The sequence below is a fragment of the Chiloscyllium plagiosum genome, chromosome 5 (genome assembly GCF_004010195.1).
Source record: "Chiloscyllium plagiosum isolate BGI_BamShark_2017 chromosome 5, ASM401019v2, whole genome shotgun sequence".
Lineage (NCBI taxonomy): Eukaryota > Metazoa > Chordata > Chondrichthyes > Orectolobiformes > Hemiscylliidae > Chiloscyllium > Chiloscyllium plagiosum.
In genome coordinates, this window is record NC_057714.1 from 7164468 (window position 1) to 7187208 (window position 22741).

At 39.4% G+C, this 22741-nt stretch overlaps 1 protein-coding gene across 3 annotated transcripts in view; it reads left to right on the forward strand.

Annotated features, from left to right (window-relative positions):
- Positions 1 to 22741, forward strand: part of jazf1b (JAZF zinc finger 1b) — a 278266-nt gene that overhangs the window by 222068 nt on the left and 33457 nt on the right. The gene's annotated exons all lie outside the window — the stretch shown is intronic.

Genomic DNA, 22741 nt, shown 5'->3' on the forward strand with positions numbered 1-22741 from the left:
ACCTTTAAGTAAAGGCTATAAGGAAGTCTTTGTGTAAATCTGCAAATGTAGCTTTTCTCAGTCTTGTGTTAATCTATCTACAATTGACCAGCTACTTCTGAACTGAGGAGGAAGGATAATCAGGTCAAGTCCCACTTGCAATTGCTACTTCACGATCCCCTGCTAGATGTACACATATGTGAATGATGGTGTTTCACAGTTGGAGAGCCTTGTAATTTTCAATTAATTATTTGTGCAAAGTATCAGAGCATTCCCAGTAAACATGGAATTATAACTGAATTCTCTGGCTCAATGTTTGGGCGAGGAGAAGACAGATTTTTTCAAATTTAAGGTTAACTACATTTCATTTAAAGAGTAAGCACTTAAATCATTAAGATAAGGGAGTGTGGTGAAAAGGAGCTAAAATGAAACATTGCTTATAGCAGGTAGGTGACAAAGGAAATTAAATTTAACTTGACTCAGTAAATTATCTGAGCCGAATTAAATTTTAGAAGGGTGAACAAAATAGAACCAAACTCTAAAGAAAACACATGGGATTTAAAACATTAAAATTGACAAGGGACGACTGGACAAATACTAAGAGAAAGGAATACAGCAAAATTAAGTGTAGCTAAAATGGAATTTGAAGTATGTTCGCTGTAGAAGTTTTACGAATGAGGGAGCTAAGTATAAAGAGAGAAAAGTTGCAAAATGAGTCTACTGATAATGCATTTTAAAGAAAGTTATGAATTAAGAATGCAGTGTACAGAAGAAAAGTCACACCTTTAGGGACCTGGAAATTCTGTTGCACAATTTTGTTGTCAAATGGAAAACAGCAATGATTGCTGCCTTTAGATTTCCTTGAATAATTAGTCGACTTGACCCTGGAGAGCATGAGAGGGGGCAAATGAAGGGGTATGAGGTTGATCCTGTGACAGATAGAACCCTTTGATATAAACTGCTCTGATTAGATACAGTATCTCTAAAGCTAAAAGATTCAGACTAACGCTAGAGGGATGCTGAAATTCAAAGTTTTGTTTTAAAATATCCATTCGTGGGATGTTGGCATAACTAGCTAGGCTGGCATTTATTACCCATTCTCAATTGTCCTTGAGAAGGTGATGGTATAGATCTTTAATTAAATAATTGTTTCTGGGATCAAAATTGAAAAGTTTATTTCATGCTTAACACTTGATTAAGAATATTTACCCTGTAAAGGTGCCTGATAAAAGTATTTAATGGAAAATTTCATTCAGTGTAATAAAAATTAGAAAACTCTGTTGATCAGTTTACTGCACAATTACTTCTTGACCCAGCATTTGAAGAAAGCCTCAAGAAGCATTGCTTAGTATTATTAACGACTGAAGAAATTGAAGTTATAGCATCTGTGATGTACAGTAACCACTGAACAACAAGAATTTGCATGTGCATGGCATACTTAAAACCACAAAATGTCCCAAGGTTTGTCTCCGAAGCATAGTGCAAAAGAAGGCAATAACTGTGTAAGGCACTATTACAGCATGAAGCCAAAAGCTTGGTCAAGGAGATTGATGTTAAGAACATTTTCTAAGAGGAAAGCAAGGTGGAGAGCCTGAAAGGTTAGACAGCGCATGCAACAGTAGTAATCCTGACATGGGTTGCATTATCAGAAGCTCATGTTGGAGTCCAGATTGTAAACAGCCTGTTTCAGCTTCAAAGGGAGGAATGATGTCTGTGTCCAGGGGACAGACCAAAACCATTGACATCAGTCTTCCCAATATTTAGTTGGAGGAAAGTTTTGCACACCTAATACTGAACATTGGACATGCTAACCGACAATTTATAGACAGTGGTCGAGAGAGAGGAGGTGATGCAAAGTTACTGGGCATCAGTGTACATGCAAAAACTGAATGTTTTCAGATGATGGTGGGAGGGTGGTGGTGGGTCGTGTCTAGTGGTAATTGTTCATGAACTGTAACTAAAACCATTGCGCTGATTCTTTGATAATTACTGGATAAATAAAAAACAGGCAAGGGTGGTCCCACCCAAGCCAATGGAAGAGAAGTCAACCATGTTGAAAGGCAGCAAATTGTTCGAGATGGTGAGGAGGAGGAGGAGTATTTAACTATTGTCACAATTCCACAGGATGTTATTTGTAACATTGATAAAAGGCATTGCTGTACTGTGGCAGAAGTGAAAGTCTGCTTGAAGAGAATTCTAAGAAAGATGGGCTCTGCTTTGGAAAGTGACAACACCTTCAAGAACGTTAGAGGGTTAAGAGGAGTTGAGGATGGAATAGCTTGCAAAAGCAAAGGAATCAAGCAAAATGCTTGATTGAGGAAGAAACTTGCATGGGACTAAGTTTTGTTCAGAGAGTTATAGAATTTTGAATGGTAATCGGTAATTTGGAAATAAGCCAGTGGCCAAAAGAGTGATAAAACAATTCAGATTATTGCACACACAATTCCTACAGTGTAGAAAGAGACATTCAGTCCATTTGGGTGCAAACTGTTTCCCCTGAACAGCATCCTACCCAGACCCAGCTCCCTACCCTATTCCCGTAACCCCACATTTGCCACAGCTAATCCACCTAGTCTACATATCCCTGGACACTGCGGGGCAGTCTAGCATGGCCAATCCACCTAACTTGCACATCCTTGGATTGTGGAAAGAAGCCAGAGCATTCATCACAAACCCAAGCAGACATGGGGAGAACGAGCAAACTCTGTACAGACTGTCACCCGAGGCTGAATTCAAGCCTGGCCTTTGGCACTGTGAGGCAGCAGTGCTAACCACTGAGCCAACGCACCACCCATCTGTCTTAATGAATACAATGTGCAATAATCATCAGAAGTAAATTTGTATTAAAATTTCAATTAAAATTATTCAGCATGGATTCAAAAGGAGAAGGCCCTACTTGACTAGCCCTCTTGACTTTTTGACTCCTGCAAGCCCTGTGAGTACGTTGGTGTATCTTGACTTCCAAAATGATATCTAATAAAATACTACGTGAAAGCCTATTTATTAACCTTAAGGTAGTGGGGATTTAGAGTCAGTTATGAATGAATAACAAACTGGCTGATTACAATGCAAATTAGTAAAATTTGTACATGATTTATAAGCTAGGAGGACCAGTAGAATCCGAGGAAGCAGCTTAACTATCACAGAACAACTTGGACAAAATACCCAAGGAAGTAGAACATGGAATTTCAAACAAAGTATGAAATGCTCTACATAGGAAGCAAAAATAGACTGCATGGTGTTGAACTAACTAAGGATGAACCTGAAGTCTTGACACGAAGTATATCCAGTCAGTCCAATGCATCAATCAGCAATGTTAAAAAGTGTTGAATTCTAAAGCCTAAATATTAGAATGCAAGTCAAAGCAAGAACAAATTGTATCTTGAACACTCACTAGGGGTTCAGGAAACTAAGAAACACTAAGGTGTTCAAGTACTGGTAACAGGACAGAGAAACTAGATTTCTAATATTAGAGGTCTGAGTTATGAAGGAAGACTGGTTTAACGAGACAGAGGCATATTTTAGAGTATCAAGGATAAAGAAAACATTATTTTAGATTAACTGCAATTAGAAAGGTACATTTTGAAAATAGTTGTTTTATTCATTCACTGGTTGAGGGCATCACTGGCTAGGCCAGCATTTATTGCCCATCCCTAATTACCCAGCGGGCAGTTAAGAGTCAGTCACATTGCTTATGGGTCTGGAGTCACACGTAGGCTAGGTAAGGATGGCAGTTTCCTTCCATAAAGAATATTAGTGAGCTAGATGGTATTTTTGACAATTAACAATGGATTTATGGTCACTCTTAATTCCAGATTTAGTTTTCCAAGGCAGGATTCAAACTCAGATGCTCAGAATGTTACCTAGATTTCTGGATTAATAGCCCAATAATAAGACCAGTAGGCCGTCACCTCCCCTATAAACATTAAAAGGAAGACAAGGGCTGATATCAAAAAAATGAGTGATCCACTGCAGATGTCCAAACTAAAGGAAAAATCTGCAAACATCTTAAAGCAATTGGATATCATGATAGATGGGCATTAAAATGGATACATCTCATTGGTCATTGCCATCTGTAATAATCTTTTGATTAACTAGTTCCAAAAGGTACTGTCCCATCCTGTTTGAAAAGCAGCGTTTATTTGGTGCCGACAAAGCACACACTAAGTATTCAGGTACAGGTCTAACTGAAAGTAGAACCAGTAAATTTTTTTTTGCCACCTTCTGTCCCGGATTGGTTAATGACGTCTGCACTTCAGAATTTAGTAATATCACAACTTAACATGAGGCTTTAAGCTACTGCTAATGATACATGACAAATGTAGCAGGAAAAATGGTGTTGATGTGATTCTGAGCAGCAGCAAGCGACCTTTCTCCACTGTGCCACAGAGAAACATTTACTTTAATAATACTAATATAAAGAGGGTTAAATAAACATTCAAGCGGAGGGGATAGTTGATCCGAAAGATGGTTAATCATTTCATAATTACAGTGACTTTTTGATATTCTGAAAAAAAAGCTCAAACTGCAGAATTATGTTACATTAGAGCTACTGTTTTCCCCTCCTGTTTTTCTTGTACATGACTGATAATGCTGTGGTATACAAAGCAATTGCACTGTTACAAGTCTGACATGTACTCAGAATATGACACAAGTTTAATTCATAAATCTTGGCAGTACTTCACCCCATTAGCCATGAAAATTTTACACTCAGATTAAAACAGGAAGGACTTTTATTTTAGGAATCCTGTTAGAAGCCTTCTGCAAGTTATTTGCCAAAGTCTTTGAACCAAGGCTTTGCAGCAGACATGCCAGCATCATGTCAGGAAACTAAAATTTTTTTTAATAAGACTCTTATTGAGCATGATAAAAGTGAAATAACTCCACAGAGGCCAGTATCCCATCAATCAGGGAACTCATATTCTGTGAGGTCCTCCTGGATGACCTTGCTACAATCACTACAGAAAGTATCCTCAATTGAAAGCTGTAATTTTTCGTACTAAGAATAAATAACAAGACTATAAGACTTAAAAGCAGAAGTAGGCCATTCAACCCATTGAGTTCTGCTGTGCCATTCAATGTGAAAATGGTTAATCTGATAATCCTCAACTTTCCATTTTCCTGCCTTTTTCCCATAACCCCTGATTCCCCTTACTGATTAAAAATACGTCTGTCTCGACCTTGAATGTACTTAATGACCCAGTGTCAACAGCCCTCTGTGGTAAAGAATTCCACAGATTCTCAATCCTGTGGAAGAAAAAATTCTTTCTCACCTCTGTCTTAAGTATACAACTCCTTATTCTGAAATTAAGCTTTCTGGTCCTTGACTCTCCCCAAAAGGAAACAACCATTACACATCTACCCAGTCAAGACCTCTAAGAGTCTTGTACAGTTCAATAAGGTTGTCTTCTTTATTCTAGTGAGTATGCTTTCAAATATTCAACCTCTCCTCATAAGTCAGTATCTCCAAACCTGGTTTCAGCCCAGTGAACCTTCTCTGGACTGACTATAAATGTCAGTACATCCTTCATAAGATAAGGGACCCAAAACTGTACACAGTATTCCAGTTGTGGTCTGATTAGTGCTTTATTTGGTTTAGGAAAACCTCATTACTTTTATATTCCATTCCATTTGCCTTCCCTGTTGCCCAATGAACTTGAATACTCGCTCTTTGTAATTCATGGTCTAGGTCTCCCAAATCCCTTTGTTCTGTATCCTTCTGCAGTCTCTCTTCATTTGAATAATATTTAGCTCTTCTGTTCTTCTTGTTAAAATACCACCTCACATTTTCTAACATTATGTCAACTACCAAGTTTTTGCCCACTAATTTAATCTGATAGTATATATCCCTCTTTTCGAGGACTTGTGTCATCTTAACTATTTGCCTTCCTAACTATTTTTGTGTCATCTCCATATTTGGCTGTAGTACAAATTGACACTTACAGTACGTTGTGACTTCACAAAGGTTATTGCTTAACCAGTGAAATGCATTTATTTGTACTGTATGAGGCAATAATGGGTTCCCACCCTCCTCAATAAAATTTGGTAACTAATTGGACTTTAGAAAAATGGGAAGATACATTTTTTATTTATATTTTGAAATTGCATCAAGAAATAATAGGAATTAATAATAACTAGGAATCTGAGAGGTACCATTACATTTATGAGTATTTATCGTCATCAAAATTCCTCCAACAGTGTAAGAAACTAGACATGCAGCAAATCTATTAGGGATTAATAGTTTTACAAGGTGCACCTTTGCTACAGACCATCAACTAGTAGGAAATATGTGAAGAAATAAATTTTTAAGGACGTTACAGAAGAGCACAGAATAATGGAATAATTTTAATTGGGTCATTGATTGTCCTATTGTTAACTGTGATATCTATAATATGAAGAGCAGAAAGGGGAAAAAATTTTTATAGTGTGTTCAAGAAGATTTTCCACCCAAGTTATGTTTCCAGTCCAATGAGGCAGGAAGTATTGCTGGACCAGGCTCTGGGGTTGAGGTGGATCAAGGTTATTTTGTCAGTACTGAATATTTTGGAGTACAATGATCATAGAATCCTGAAGTTTAAGTTAGCGATAGAAAAGGGCAAGGAGTGATTCAGAATAAAATTATTTGTGTCTGGGAAGGGTCATCATCATTGGGGTAAGGGCAGATTTAGCCTAGAGAAATTGGAATCAAAGATTGGTCGTGCAAACTGAGCTGCTTTACAAAACAGCCAAAATATATTCCCATGAGCTGGACAGACAAACAAATCCAGAGCTCCATGGACAACAACAAAAAGCATGTAAGGTAAAACAGAAAAGAGGGTGTATTTGACAGATGTCAGGTGGATAACACACTGTTGAGAACCAAAGTCCAATACAGGATTCATTCACAGCTGGCCTTGGAGGAACCTGTGTGGGAGAGCTCTCAGTGCAGGAACATAAGTGCTTGGTTTTGAACGTATAGCCTTGCTGTAGGTCTGCAATACTGAATAGAATGGGCTCTTTCTTCATTATATGTTTTATTGAAATCTGTTTCGATTAAATTTTAAAAATATAAACCATAAATATTAAGTTAACTTGGAACACTGTTTTATAGGGCAAAAAGATGGCGCTATTTTCTGAGTCGTTAGACTGTGAAGGAGCAAAGATGGCCTTTAGTAAAATGATATCCTCTTCCTTGGATATAGGAAGCTAGGGAGCGTTTCCATGTTACTGATGATTATGTCTGCGTTAAGTGTGTTTGGTTGTGAATCCTAGAGGATTGCATGGATCATTTGAAGCAACAGTTGGAGACAATAAGGGATTTACATGAGCTGGGGTGTGTGATAGATGGCAGTTATCAGAAGGGAGAAAAGTCGCAGATACAGTCAGGAAAGGTAAGAGGTGTAGGCAGGCTGTGCAGGAGTCATCTGTGGTTATCCCCATTTCAAACAAGTATGCTGTTATGGAAAATATAGGGGGTGATGGACTCTCGGGGGAAGGTAACACGAACAGCCAAGTTTCTGGTATCGAGACAGGCTCTAATGCAGTGAGGGGTACGTCGGGTTCCAAGTGATTCGTTATTTTAGGGGACTGTCTAATCCGAGAAACAGACAGACGTTTCTGCAGCTAGCAGCAAAACCTCAGAATGGTGTGTTGCCTTCCTGGTGCTAAAATTAAGTACCTCTCAGAGAGGGTGCAGAATGTTCTCAAAGGGGAAAGGGACCGGCAGGAGGTCATTGTACACATTAGAACCAACGACATAGGAAGGGAAAGGGATGAGATTCTGAAGGGAGAATATAGAAAGTTAGGCAGGAATTTAAAAAGGAGGTCCTTGAAGGTAGTAATATCTGGATTACTCCCGGTGCTACGAGCTAGTGAGTGTAGGGCAGATGAATGCATGGCTGAGGAGCTGGTGTATGGGGGAAGGATTCACATTTTTGGATCATTGGAATCTCTTCTGGGGTAGAAGTGACCTGTACAAGAAAGATGAATTGCACTGGAATTGGAAGGGGACTGATATACTGGCAGTGAGATTTGCTAGATCTGCTCAGGAGGATTTAAACTGGTAAGGTGGGATCCGGGGAGATAGTGATGAAAGAGATCAATCGGAGACTGGTACAGTTGAGAAAGAGAGAGAGTCAAGCAGTCAGAGCAGGAAGGAACAAAGCAGAGAACAAAATAGGACTGGTAAATTAAACTGCATTTATTTCAATGCAAGGGGCCTAACAGGGAGAGCAGATGAACTCAGGGCATGGTGAGGAGCATGGGACTGGGATAGCATAGCGAAATAAGAAAGGAATTATCACCTTATTGGGATTGTATTATAAACTCCCTAATAGTCAGAGGGAAATTGAGAAACAAATTTGTAAGGAGATCTCAGTTATCTGTAAGAATCTGGTCATGGATCTTAATTTTCCAAACGGGATTGCCATAAGTGTTAAGGGTTTAGATGGAGAGGAATTTGTTAAGTGTGTACAAGAAAGTTTTCTGATTCTATATGTGGATGTACTGACTAGGGAAGGTGCAAAACTTTACCTACTCTTGAGAAATAAGGCAGGGCAGGTGACTGAGGTGTCAGTGGGGGAGCGACCATTAGTTTTAAAATAATGATGGAAAAAGATAGACCAGATCTAAACGCTGAAGTTCTAAATTGGAGAAAGGCCAATTTTGATGGTATTATGCAAGAACTTTCAAAAGCTGATTGGAGGCAGATGTTCGCAGGTAAAGGAACAGCTGGAAAATGGGAAACCTTCAGAAATGAGATAGTGAGAGTCCAATGGCAGTATATTCCTGTTCAGGTGAAAGGAAAGGTTGGTAGGTATAGGGAATGCTGGATGACTAGAGAAATTGAGGGTTTGGTTAAGAAAAAGAAGGAAGCATTTGACAGGTATAGGCAGGAGAGATCAAGTGAATCCTTAGAAGAGTAAAAAGGCAGTAGGAGTATACTTAGGAAAATTAGGAGGGCAAAAAGAGGACATGGAAATAGTTTTGGCAAATAGAGTTAAGGAGAATCCAAAGGGATTTTAGAAATACATTCTGGACAAAAGGGTCCCTGGGGAGACAATAGGACCCCTCATAGATCAGCAAGGCAGCCTATGTGTGGGACCGCAGGAGATAGGGGAGATTCTAAATGAGTACTTTGCATCAGCGTTTACTGTGGAGAAAGACATGGAAGATGTAGAATATGGGGAAATAGATGGTGACATCTTGAAAAATGTCCATATTACAGAGGAGGAGGTGCTGGATGTCTTGAAATGCATAAAAGTGGATAAATCCCCAAGACCTGATCAGGTGTACCCTAGAACTCTATGGGAAGCTAGGGAAGTGATTCCTGGGCCCCTTGCAATTTGTATCATGCTAGTCACAGGTGAGGTGCCGGAAGACGAGAGGTTGGCTAACATGGTGCCACTATTTAAGAAAGGTGATAAGGAAAAGCCAGAGAACTATAAGACCAGTGAGCCTGATATCAGTGATGGACATGTTGTTGGAGGGAATCCCAAGGGGCAGGATGTACATGTCTTTGTAAAGGCAAGGACTGATTAGAGATAGTCAGCATGGATGTGTGCATGGGAAATCATGTCTCATGAACTTGATTAAGTTTTTTGAAGAATTAACATAGATGTTTGATGAGGGTAGACATGATCTATATGGACTTCAATAAGGTGTTCGACAAGGTTCCTCATGGGAGACTGGTTAGCAAGGTTAGATCTCATAGAGTATAGGGAGACTAGCTATTTGGATACAGAACCAGCTCGAAGGTAGAAGATGGAGGGTGGTCGTAGAAGGTCGCTTTTCAGACTGGAGACCTGTGACCAATGGAGTGCCACAAGGATCGATGCTAGGTCCACTACTTTTCGTCATTTATATAAATGATTTGGATGTGACCATAGGAGGTATAGTTGGTAAGTTTGCAGATGACACCAAAATTGGAGGTGTAATGGACAGCGAAGAAAGTTACCTCAGATTACAACAGTATCTTGACCAGATGGGACAGTGGGCTGAGGTATGCCTGATGGAGTTTAATTTAGATAAATACGAGATGGTCCATTTTGGAAGGGCAAATCAGAGCAGGACTTATACACTTAATGGTAAGGTCCTAGAGCGTGTTGCTAAACAAAGACTTTGGAGTGCAGGTTCATAGTTCCTTGCAAGTAGAGTCGCAGATAGAAAGGATAGTAAAGAAGGTGATTGTTATGCTTTCCTCTATTGGTCAGAGTATTGAGTACAGGAGTTGGGAGGACATGTTGCGGCTGTACAGGACATTGGTTAAGCGACTTTTTGAATATTGCATGCAGTTCTGGTCTCCTTCCTATTGGAAGAATGTTGTGAAACTTGAAAGGGTTCAGAAAAGATTTACAAGGATGTTGTCGAGGATTTACAAGGTTGGAGGGTTTGAGCTGTCGAGGGGAGGCTGAAAAGATTGGGGCAGTTTTCCCTGGAGCATCAGAGGCTAAGGAGTGACCTTATTGAAGTTTATAAAATTATGAGGGGCATGGATAGGATAAATCTATACTCCCTCTAGTATGGGAGTCCAGAACTAGAGGGCATAGGTTTAGGGTGAGAGGAGAAAGATTCAAATGGGACCTCAGAGGCAACTTTTTCACACAGAGGGTGGTACGTGTATGGAATGAGCTGCCAGAGGAAGTGGTGGAGGTTGGTACAATTACAGTGTTTAAAAGGCATCTGGAAGGGTATATGAATAGGAAGGGTTGAGAAAGATATGGACCAAGTGCTGGCAAATGGGACTAGATTGGGTTAGGATATCTGGTCGGCATGGACAAGTTGGACCGAAGGGTCTGTTCCGTGCTGTATATCTCTTGACTCTATGTTTCGAAGATAAGTGGAAAAACAAACAAAAGGAACAAAGAGAATGATTGAGAGGGGACTGACAGTTAACATAAAACAGAATTCAAAAGTCTTCAATAGGCAGATAAATAGTAAAATGGTTGCAAAGAAACCAGTGAAGGACCTAAAAATGGATTTATGCATGTGATCAAGAGGTCAGAACTGAGTACCTTGCACGTGTCTTTCATGCCCAAATCATTTAATGCCTCCCATCTTTTACCCTAACTTTTCTGCATTTTTGTTTTATTTCTCACCCTTTCACATTTCACCACCATTTCCAATTTCACCACCTTAGCAGCTACTGTATTTTTGAATTTTTCTAGTTTTTATTGAAAAGTTGAGTTGAAATTTTAACTCTGTTTCTCTATCCATAGGTGCTGCCTGACTTGCTGAGTATTTCAAGTGTTTTCTGTCTTAATTCCATTCTGCGTCATATCCATTAGGACTAGGTTTCTGAGATTTTTGCCAACAGGCAGCTTTGTTTAAAGTCTGCTTGCTGAATCAACCCAGATAATGGTAAATGTGTATTACTATCACCTTTTCTTCTGCCTGAGTTAGAGAGAGGCTCAAAAACATACTACCTCTTTTCCTGCCTTTTAACATAACCAGTATGTTCCTGTGAAATATATAATGGAGCGAAAGAGTTAGTGGAGTTTCTCCAACCTTTGCAATTTTATTATTTTTTTGTACATAGCTGAATAAATATCAGCAGGAGCACTAGCTGCACTGATGGGAGAGTTCCCAATCCTCAATCATACACTGCCGCATTCACAGCCACAGAATGAGCAACACATGCTCATCAACAACTGTGAACATCTTCTATGAATTACACTTAAAAGGATTGTTATTATTTAATGGCTGCAAACATTTCATATAAGTTGTACTGTCACGTTCTAAAAATACCATGTACATTTATGTCTATAAACTCAATCACCATAACCAACCTGTGATTATCCCAATTTCAGGTTCTCAAAAGTAAAACACCTTGAGAAATTGCAAGGTATGAATTATATTAACTGTGCATTATTTTCCACCTCAGGCAGCCAAAATGTGTTAAAAGAAAGAAAAAAAATCTGATAAATCTAATGGGGAGGCTTAGGTCTACTCATATTATCACTAGAATATTAATCCAGAAACTCATCAAACATATAGAGAAATTTGAATTCAGTGCAGAATATCTGGAATTAAGAAATCATTGTTGATTATCAGGAAGGAAAAAAACCCATCTGGCTCGTTAATGTCCTTCAGTGAAGGAAATCTACTATCCTCACTCATCTGGTCTGGCATCCATGTGACACCAGACCTACAGCAGTGTGATTCACTCTGAATCACACTCTGGCTGATTAGGGATGGGCAGTAAATGCTGGTCTATTCAGTGATGACCACGTCTTGTGAATGAGTTAAAAACTAAACATGACAGCCTGGGGTAAACATGACTTTTTGATTTTACATTACTCCTGATTATTGTTGTGGTTGATAATGGTTCAGTATTAGCAAGATTACATTGTTACACAAGTCAAAATTATGTCCTCGCCCCTTAGTAGGATAGTAACAGGTGGCCATGGTCCCTGTTTTCATAAAAAGACATCAGAACAGATGCAGGTAATTACAAATTCTTTGATCCCATACAAATTAATAGAATTGGTTGTTGGAAGTAAATCTGAAGCCTATCTAGATAATAATCCTGTAAGTAGTCATCACCATAGATTCAGAAAGACTAAATATGTCAAATGTTAGGATGCTTCACTCTGCAACGCAATGGTATAGGGTATGTTAAAATGGGTTAGTTAGCTCAGTTAACTGGACAGCTGGTTTGCAATGCAGACTGAGAGCAACAGCATGGGTTCAGTTCCCACACTGACTGAAGTTACTGTGAAGGCCTCCTCTTTTCAACCTCTCTCCTTGACTGAGGTGTAGTGACCCTCAGATCAAACCATCACCAGTAGTCTCTAATGAGAGAGAGCCCCTACGGCCTGGTAGGACTATGGCGACTTTACATTTTGCTGCATAGAGATAATTTAACCATTTGAGATGTAAATTTATTGGTTGGTAGATCAGAAAATGGAGATTGTATTCAAATAGTTGTGGAAATCAGCTTGCTTTAGACACAAAAGATAAATTGGGCATTTTTAGTGATTACGCAGACCAGTTATGGGTGTGATAAAGTTGATTTATTTGAGCAGGAGCCATTTATTAGGGAGCTCTGATACAATATCACTTCTTGAAGTTTTAAGAAAAAGGAGCATACATCTTTGTTTGGAGTCAGTTGTGACCAATAGAGGAGGTAAGAACACATGAATTGAGTGAGAGCTAAAATATTTGCCCCAGCTAGAAACTAATCAAAATAAAATGTTTAGTTGAATCAGCCTTGCATATGGTGCCTTGAAGCACTGCTTTAATATTTTGTTTCACAGTAGATCAAGCATCTGGGCAGAATTGATATTTAATATCTATGTCCCTCTGTTTTTATTGTTCTGTGGGATGGATAAAACAGTGAGCCACTTTCTTGGATTGCAGTGCTCCATCCTGTACAGTTACACCTGAATGTTATTAAAAATGGAGTTCTAGATTTTTGACCCAATGGATAAAAGTAGGCCAATCAGCCCCTGCCATTTTATATCATAGCTGATCATCTCCTTCAATACCATATTCCCATCATATCCCCATATCTCTTATTCAGGAGAGGCACAATTGATGGTTCCCACTTGTCAGCCCAAACTGAATGTTGTCCAGTCTTGCTGAATTTAAGGTCAGACAGCTTCATTATCTAAGAATTAGTGAATAGTACTGAACACTGCAATCAACTATGTACTTCTGACTGTATGATAGAGGAGGGGCTATTGATGAAACAAGTGAAGGTAGTTGTCCCTCAGACATTGATCTGAGGAATTAGAATCCCTACAGTTTGGAAACAGGCCCTTCGGCCCAATAAGTCTACATTGACCCTCCGAAGAGTAACCCACCCAGACCCATTCCCCTACCCTATATATTTAGTCCTGACTAATGCACCTAACCTGCACATCCCTGGACACTATGAGCAATTTAGCATGGCCAATTCACCTAACCTGCACATCTTTGGACTGTGGGAGGAAACCATAGTACCCGGAGGAAACCCACCCAGACGCAGCAGAATGTGCAAACTCCACACAGACAGTCGCCCGAGGCCGGAATAAATCCTGGAACCCTGACGCTGTGAGGCAGCAGTGCTAACCACAGAACCACCTTGGCGCTCCATGCCATTTGAGTGGTATTCTGAATTGAGGCTTTGACAAACATAAAGCTTGGTGTTGAGTAAGACTCCAACGGTTGAAAGTTTTGTTCCTGATTCTCTGCAATTTCAATTTTAAATGGTCACCTTAATACTCAAGTGTTGCCTTGATGCCAAGGGAAGTAATCACTCTTATCTCGGCTCTGAAGTTCAGCATTTCTGTTCATGTTAGGATTAAGGCTGTATTAAAATCTATAACCAAATGGCCTCATGGAGTCCAAACTGATGAGCATTATTTAACAGGTTATTTTACTGCCACTTAATAGCACTGTCTACAGCACCTTCTATCACTTGTTGGTGACTGAGGATAGACTAATGGGATGGTAATTGGTCAGATTGAATTTTGTAAATTTTCTGAGCATTTCTGTTATCTGCTAGTTGTGGCACTGCTAATGAAGGAGGTAGAGAATATGATGAAATGAAAAAAAGATTATAATGCATATCAGGCGAGTTCTTCAAAAAAGAGCCAGACCAAATATAATAAGTTGAGAAGGGAAGTGAAAGAAGACTGGTAATGAGAAAATTTGAGAACAGAATGGCAGTTAACATAAAAGGGAACCCAAAAATATTTAAACTGACCCTGTAAATAGTAAACAACTGCAACAAAGAAGATGAAATGTGTTTTAAGGTTCAGGGCAAAGCTAGGATACTTAGAGCACTTAATGAATACCTTGTATTGATATTTACTTAGGAAAAGGATGCTGACACAACAACTGAAAATTTGGAGTTGGCAGAGGTACTGGGTTGAGTGAAAATTAATAGGCAGGCTATACTGGGAAGAGAAATGTTATTTCACCTGATCCAGATATCTTGCATCCCAGGTTACTAGGGGAAGCCAGGGAGAGAGAAAGCAGATGAGCTTGCCATAATCTTCAAACTCTCCCCAGTTATAGGACATGTAATAGAAATATTGTGAAATGGCAAATGTGGCAACGCTTTTCTTTTGAGAAAGGAATGCTTTTACATCCTAGTAATTACAATTATGTTTAATCAACCTTGTCAGACATGTTATAACTCATATCTGGGGCCGATTAGACTTGATTCCAGATCTTATGGCCCAGAGACAGGCATGTCAGTGGTGGGTAGGATTTTATAAACAAATATCAGAGAGAATAAAAATAACAGGCACGTGGAGAGGTTTGAGTTACAGGAAGTAAGGAGACCCAGCATCAATTTCTAAAGGGCAATTTATGTTTGACTAATCCAATTGAGGTTTTTGACAATTACCAGAAAAGTTTGATGAAAGGAATGCAGTGAATGTCTAGATTGTTTAGCTCAGTTGGTTAGAGCTTGATGCAGAATGATGCCAATGGTATGGGCTTAATCTGGGTAACCGTTGTGGTGTTCGTGGAGACCTGCGACCTTTCCTTGCCCCATGCTTGTAAACTGGCGCTCCTCAGGCTGTATATAGAGTCATAGAGATGTAAGCACGGAAACAGGTGCTTCGGTCCAACCCATCCACGCCGACCAGATATTCCAACCCAGTCTAGTCCTGCCTGCCAGCACCTGGCCCATATCCAAACCCTTCCTATTCATATACCCATCAAAATGCCTTTTAAATGTTGCACTTGTCCTATTCTCCACCACTTCCACTGGCAGCTCATTCCATACACGTACCATCCGCTGCGTGAAAAAATTGCCCCTTAGGTCTCTTTTATATCTTTCCCCCCTCATCCTAAACCTATGCCCTCAAGTTCTGGACTCCCCAACCTCAGGGAAAAGACTTTGTCTATTTATCCTATCCATGCCCCTCATGATTTTGTAAACCTCTATAAAGGTCACCATCATCAGTCGTATCTCTGTAATGGGGAGTGATGCTTTCTTTATGGACTAGTGCTGAATAAGTATTATCAGAATTTAAAAGGCATTACCACATAAAGGACTAGTTAACAAATTTGAGATTAGTGGGTGGGGTGGATACTGTCAGCTTGAAAAATAATTGGCATGACAAAAAACAGCAAGTTGTTGTAAATAGACATGTTTCAGACTGAAGGATGTTAGGAAACAGTGGTGTTCCTCAAGAGTCTGTGCTAAATTACTTTTTAATATTTGGAAAATTGACTACAAAGTGAAATATCATAATTTGCCACTTAGATCAACATTGTATGTGGCAAATAGTAAGGATGTCAATTGACTATAGTAGAGCATAGGTGAGCTGAATGTGCAGAGATAGCAGACTGAATTCAACACCAAGACATCTGGGATGATGCAGTTGGACAGAAGGAATAGGAGAGACAAGATAACTGAATGGCACAGTTGTGAAAATTGAACAGAGACAAATTTAGCCTGGGAAATGCATGTGCATAAATCTTTTAAGGTAGGAGGACATATTGAGAGCATTCAGCAAAGCATGTGGGAAGTTCAGCTTCGAATGTGCTAAAACAGGGAAGTGAAACTGTACATTGATACCGTTCTGGTTAGGTCACAACTCATGTATTTCATCCAGTGTTGGTCATCAGATTTTATGAAGGATTTTGAAGGTATTTGTATGGGTGCAAATGAGATTTAACAGGAATGAAGTAATTTAGCTACCAGGTGAGTTTAGAGAACCTGGGATTGTTCTCCTTGAAGCAGAGGAGGTTGATGGGAGATTTGCTGGATGCATGAAAGTTTATGACAGCATTAAATAAGGTAGACAAGGCATAACTGATGCTTTAAGGAATAGCGGATGCTGATTTAAGATTTTGAGCAGGGGATACTGGGGATGTGTGGAAGAAGGATTGGAACAGTGAGTTGTAATGACCTGGACCCTCTGTGCCTATGAGGATGGTGGAAGCAAAGGTGACCAATGATTTCAAAGGAAAATTGTAAGGTATTTGAGAGAAATACACCTTTATGGCCGTGGAGATAGAGTTGGGGAATGACGCTAACTTGATTTCTCTGGAGAGAACCAGCATTGACTTAATGGAACAAATAGTCTCTATCTGGGATGTAATGACAGCCTCATCACTTTGTGGTTATTCTGAGGTATGTCCAGAACTGTACACCATTTATTCTCCACCAAATCAATTGAGGCAGCAACAGGAAGAGCTTATGCTTGAAATGTTGACTCTCCTGCTCCTCAGTTGCTGTGCTTTTCCAGCGCCACACTCTTGACTCTGATCTCCAACATCTACAGTCCTCACTTTCTCCTAGCGACAGGAATGTGCCAAGTACATGATAGCAGATTGTGGCAGATTGTGCCCAAAACACCTCAAGTTTGGATTGCTAGGCCTAATTTAGAATTGTGGTGAGTCTTGGTATACAATGGTACCACATCTTCCCACAGAAACAGAATAAGTGTAATCCTTCAAATAAATTCTATTCAACAAACATTTTTGCTGCCTCTTAAAAACAATTAACTTATTCACTGTGAATTTTGTCATAGGTGTATCAGGTCTAAAACCTGTCATTTTCTTGATGTTAAGAGATCTCATTAGTAGAATTAATTTTAATTTTCTCTAATAGCCTCCCTAATAATAGCCTTCCTGATAGCATAGTTGAGATCACATCAACTGTAACAGAAAGCTGTAGTATATTGCCTAGGCCTGCTCACCTTGTTTACATCCCCCCCAACATCCGATCTATTTTTCCTAATCCCGACTGACACTGAACAAAATCTTTCTTTTCAAGAAGAAATCATTCATAGAAATAGATTTCAAATGTGTAAACTCCAGTGAGGGAGATTAAAATGGAGAATAGAGAATAAAGAGTTAATACGAGACACATGTGGATTACTTAAAGTGTGTTGTTATATAGTTTACAACGTTCATACCTCTCTACATCCTCATTTTGTCCTATTAAGGGCATAAAATCTACCATGCCTCAAATACTCTTTGGGGATATTTGGATATCTAAAGGCACAGGGTCTCAGCCCAATTAAAATTACATTCTCAAACTTCACGTTGAAATACAATATGTAGGGCGAAAATCATTCCTTTTTGTAGTGATCCAGACTTCTGATAGCTCCCCAGGTAATGATATCATGAAAAGCTTTTGCCTTGACACATGTTTGTGTTGTGTTGTGTTGAAGTGTTTGGAAAAGATTTAACCTTAATATAATACCTGAAACATTGATTTTGTGATTCATTTTTTGATGGCACAGCTACCTGTTTTTCCTAGAGAGTGTTGTGTTGTTTTGTCTTTTTCTCCTGTGCTGACATTCATTTTGTTTTACAAATACTGGTGCCAGTGAATTTTAGGAAAACTGCACAAGTTGATCCTTGTTGATTTTGAAGAGAAACTGGAGTTAGGTAGGAAATTGATTAGGTATAGTTATGCAGTATGTTTTGGTTGTTAATATGGCTAGATAATTAGCATGTAACTGTCATGAGTAAATTGTGATCATGTTTGCTTCCAGAGATAATTATACACCATGCTGTGTGTGACACTTTCAGTTAGAATACTTATAATAAAAATACAAATAGTTCTTACATTTATAATTCATTTTGAAATTCCTTAAAACATTTAACACAATTGATTCCTTTTTGAACTGTGGTTATATGTCATTTTACATTTTTCCTATAACAAAGCAAAGTACTTGTGCATAATAGTAAACCAAAAAAACTGTTTGTTAATGATGTTGTCGTTAGTAGTAAATATGTATTGTGTTTCTCTTTTCCTGTGTAAGTATTTTTATGAAACATAATAGAAAATACAGATAGGGCGGGGCAGGGAGGGAATATTGATCAGTAGCTGAATGAGCGAGTCAAGTTCAAATTTATGTTCTGATGAAGAATTATGTCCAAAGTATTAACCTTTATTTCAGATAGTGATTAACGAATATCGTGATTCCTACATTTTCAATGTTATTTCACATTTCCGGAGTTTGTGGTTTATTCTGTCTTTGGTTTTATGTGGATGTTTATAATTTTATGCAGTGTTTTTGCAACTGTTCTGTGACAAAACATACTTTTATGAGGCTAAGCAAGCTCCACATCTAAATTATCCAGTCGTTCACTTATTTATACTCACTACAGGTCATAAATATGTAACCTATAGTAATCAAAATCTAAATTTAATGATATTCTTTGATTAAATAATGTACAGTATTACCATTACAGTATGACTAATCAAAACTTATTCATGACTATATTACCTGGGAGATGGTAGTCCCACATATGCACTTTCATAATATGCTTTACGCTTAATGGGTAGACAGTGGAGACTTAATGTGGTTTCAGTGACAGACAACCTTCCATTTCTGATGTTCATTAATTTAATTAGAGATATTTATGAGCAAGATTCTACTTTTGTGAGTGATGCAAAATTGAGTGCTTTGATTATTGCTTAGATGAAACTCTGGAAGGAGTTTGGAGGTCAACATGGCATATAATTGGCTGATGGTATTCAATGGAAACACATTGAATGGTGCTAAAAACATAAAATAGTCTACATACATGAAATTGGGTTACAACAGGTTACTACTTTCAAGAAGGTACAAAAAGTAGGGTGCTTAAAACAAGAGTTTTAGGGGGAAAAGAGGCAAACCTGTAAAAAGGATAAAGGAAAGTTTGATGGAACCTTGGACACCTATCAAGTTTTCTGGCATACCTTCCAAACCCATGCTGTCCACTACCTAGGAATACTACTATCTGCAAGTTCCCCTCCAAGCCACACACCATTCTGACCTGGAACTGTATCAACATTCCTTCTCTCACTGGATCAAAAATCCTGGAATTCCCTAACTGCACTGTGCATACACTTAAACCACATGGACTAAAGTGGTTCAAGAAAGGAACTCACTACCACCTTCTGACGTTTATTAGGGATGGGCAATAAATGTTGACCTAGCCATAAATACCCACATTCCTTGAACAATCTCTGCCCTAAACAGACTATTTAAATATGTAAAAATCAGAGTTCTAAAATCCCTTGTAAAGAGAAATTGTACATTAATGTAGTACCTTGCATAGTCTCAGGGCACGTCTAAGCAATTTTCAGCCAGCAAAGTACAGTTGAGATAGAGTTCCTGTTGTGAGGAAAGGCTTAAGCTTAGGTATTGGTACATGTTAACAATTCCTGTGCAAGAGTCAGAACCAATGTACTTGTGGGGCAGTTTAGTGCTTTGGCAGTGGTTTTTGACTAATTGAGCAGGAGAAGTTGGGAACCAGAATGTGACATTAAAAAGGGGCAAATAAGGAATGTCTAATTGAGGTTTACAGTGCATGTTTGTAAATTCATACAAATAATGAGTGGCAAATAATGGTGAGTTGCAGATGCAAATAAGCACATGAGAATATCTGGAGGTGATAATGCCAACTGGTTCAAAAAAAGGGCAAATGAGGGTTCTGAAAACACATTTGGACTAGTTCACAATGGTTGGACTAGCTTGGCAGTATTCCAGGAGGTGGCCTCATTGTACTTTGTAGCAGTGTGGATCTCAGTAAAATCTAGGTGGGTCAGTTCATAGGGCTGGAGAGGAAACTGCTTTGCTGAAGTATGTTTAGCTGTGGTTGTGGTCCCATGGAGCCTCCTGTTGTCATCTAAGATCTGATAGAGTTTGGAAGCTGGCAAATTTTCACAGCTGGAAAACTGTGGCCTCAGCTCACTGGCAAACTCAAAAAAAAGGCCTACATTTGTCAATAAATTTGTTTTTCCCAACTGTGGTCTTTGGCAGGCACCAATTTTACACTTGTTTCAGACCCACGTTAAAAATCACCCACCCTTTACTGTGCAAAGTAATTGGTAAAACTTTGATGATTAAAAATTGGTGTGCTGATTCATGAGTATTGTCTTTAACTGAATCTTGTAAATTGCTAAGAACATAAGCTGTCACAGGTTAGTTCTGTTTTCTTTTGTATTCTAAGGTCCATTCTTGGCTATGTTATTTTCTGACAATAAAATCACTTTTGGATGCTTTTTTTAAAGTTCTGTTTAACAAGGACTTGAAAATCAGGATTTGTCACCATGCTGATTTTGTTGTAAAGTTTTTGCAATGTGTATCTAACTGCATATCAGCAAAAGTAATAAGGCTCTTGAACCTGTCTTGTGATGTGCTAGACTTTTGGATGCTGAAGAACACTTGAGGTTTGTACAGTTTAAATTTTAGAAAGCTCTGATGAGTCCATGAGCACTTATTTACTTTGATTTCACCTTTTTAGATCTCAGTCATTCAGACCAACAAAATGTAATAACTGGTATTTTTCACAACTGTGTATATCCAGAGCAGTGAACATAATTTTTGTTATCCTTTTGGTGATCAGCTAATATGGGGAGGCTGGCAAAATCACAAATTCGAAAGGTGTTAGGTAGTCTGCCCAATCTATCCGTACTAGCCCTCTGCTTAGGAAGGGGAGAAGTCAAGACTGCTTACTTGGAGCCCAGTTGAGCCACTTTAGATGTCAAGTAAGAGCCTCTTCCCACCTTGATGAGCATTTTGCCCACATTTGGAGGACCTGCCACTGTCTGGAGAGACGGTCCAGTAAAACACAGAAAGGGCAGCACTGTGGCTTTATAGTTAGCATTGCTGCCTCAAAGCACCAGGACCTAGGTTCAATTTCAGCTTGGGGTGACTGTTTATATGGAGTTTGCACGTTCTCCTTGTGTCGGCATGGGTTTCCTCCAGGTGCTCAAGTTTCCTCCCACAGTCCAAAGATGTGCAGGATAGGTGAATTGGCCGTGCTAAATTGCCCGTACAGTTCATGGATGTATAGGCTTAGGTGGGTTAGCCATGGGAAATGTAGGGTTACAGGGCGAGGGTGGGTCTGGATGGCATATTCTTTGGAGGGTCGGTATGGACTTGATGGCTGAATGGCCTTCTCCCTTGCCCCTTCCCTAGCGCTTCCATCGTCCCTTCCTTCGCCCCATCCCCAGCACCTTTCCCCTTCCCCGTTAGTTTATGTTTTGGGCTCTGTTTGTCCACAGAGGGGTCTCCATGTGGCAGTGACTACCACTATGTCAACAATACAAACTGTGTTCAGTAACCCTGACCTCTGCTAGGCCTGTCTTTCTTGCCTCAGCAACCCAGACATTATTTAGTTGCAAAGCCAATCATAGAAACAGGAATGGCCACTGCTAGCAGTGGTGCTCTGGGAGGGCCAGCATTTCATGAGGCGGTGGAATACCATTCTTAATCAGGATGGCAGCCCAGTACCAATCAGTTAATTGGCTGCGAAAGACAAAATGCATTCCCTGGTCCTGCTACCTATCAAATTCAGGGTTACCTATTGCTTCTTCCTCCTCTCCTTTTATTTTTTTCTGTCTCTTTTTTTTTGTTGCCCCCTCCCCACCTCCAACACCATTGTTTCAGCTCGAACACTGGGTTTTCTGCTGACTCCACAAATGTGTTCTCTCTTCCTCTGGCATATAATGAATCAAAGTTTCAAGCTGAGCCAGCCTTACTCTGCACCATGCGTTTTAATTTGCCCATTTCAATTTGATGAGGCAACAATGGAGGAAATGTAAAACCTCTTCATTTTGTTAAACAGATTTTTAATTCAGTGTTCATTTGAAGCTGGAAGGAGAATTGAAATAAATGTACCCTGATGGTAATAGTTGCATTGCCTTGAAGCAAGTTAGAGTCATAGAGATGTACAGCATGGAAACAGACCCTTCGGTCCAACCCGTCCATGCCGACCAGATATCCCAACCCAATCTAGTCCCACCTGCCAGCACCCGGCCCATATCCCTCCAAACCCTTCCCATTCATATACCCATCCAAATGCCTCTTAAATGTCGCAATTGTACCAGTCT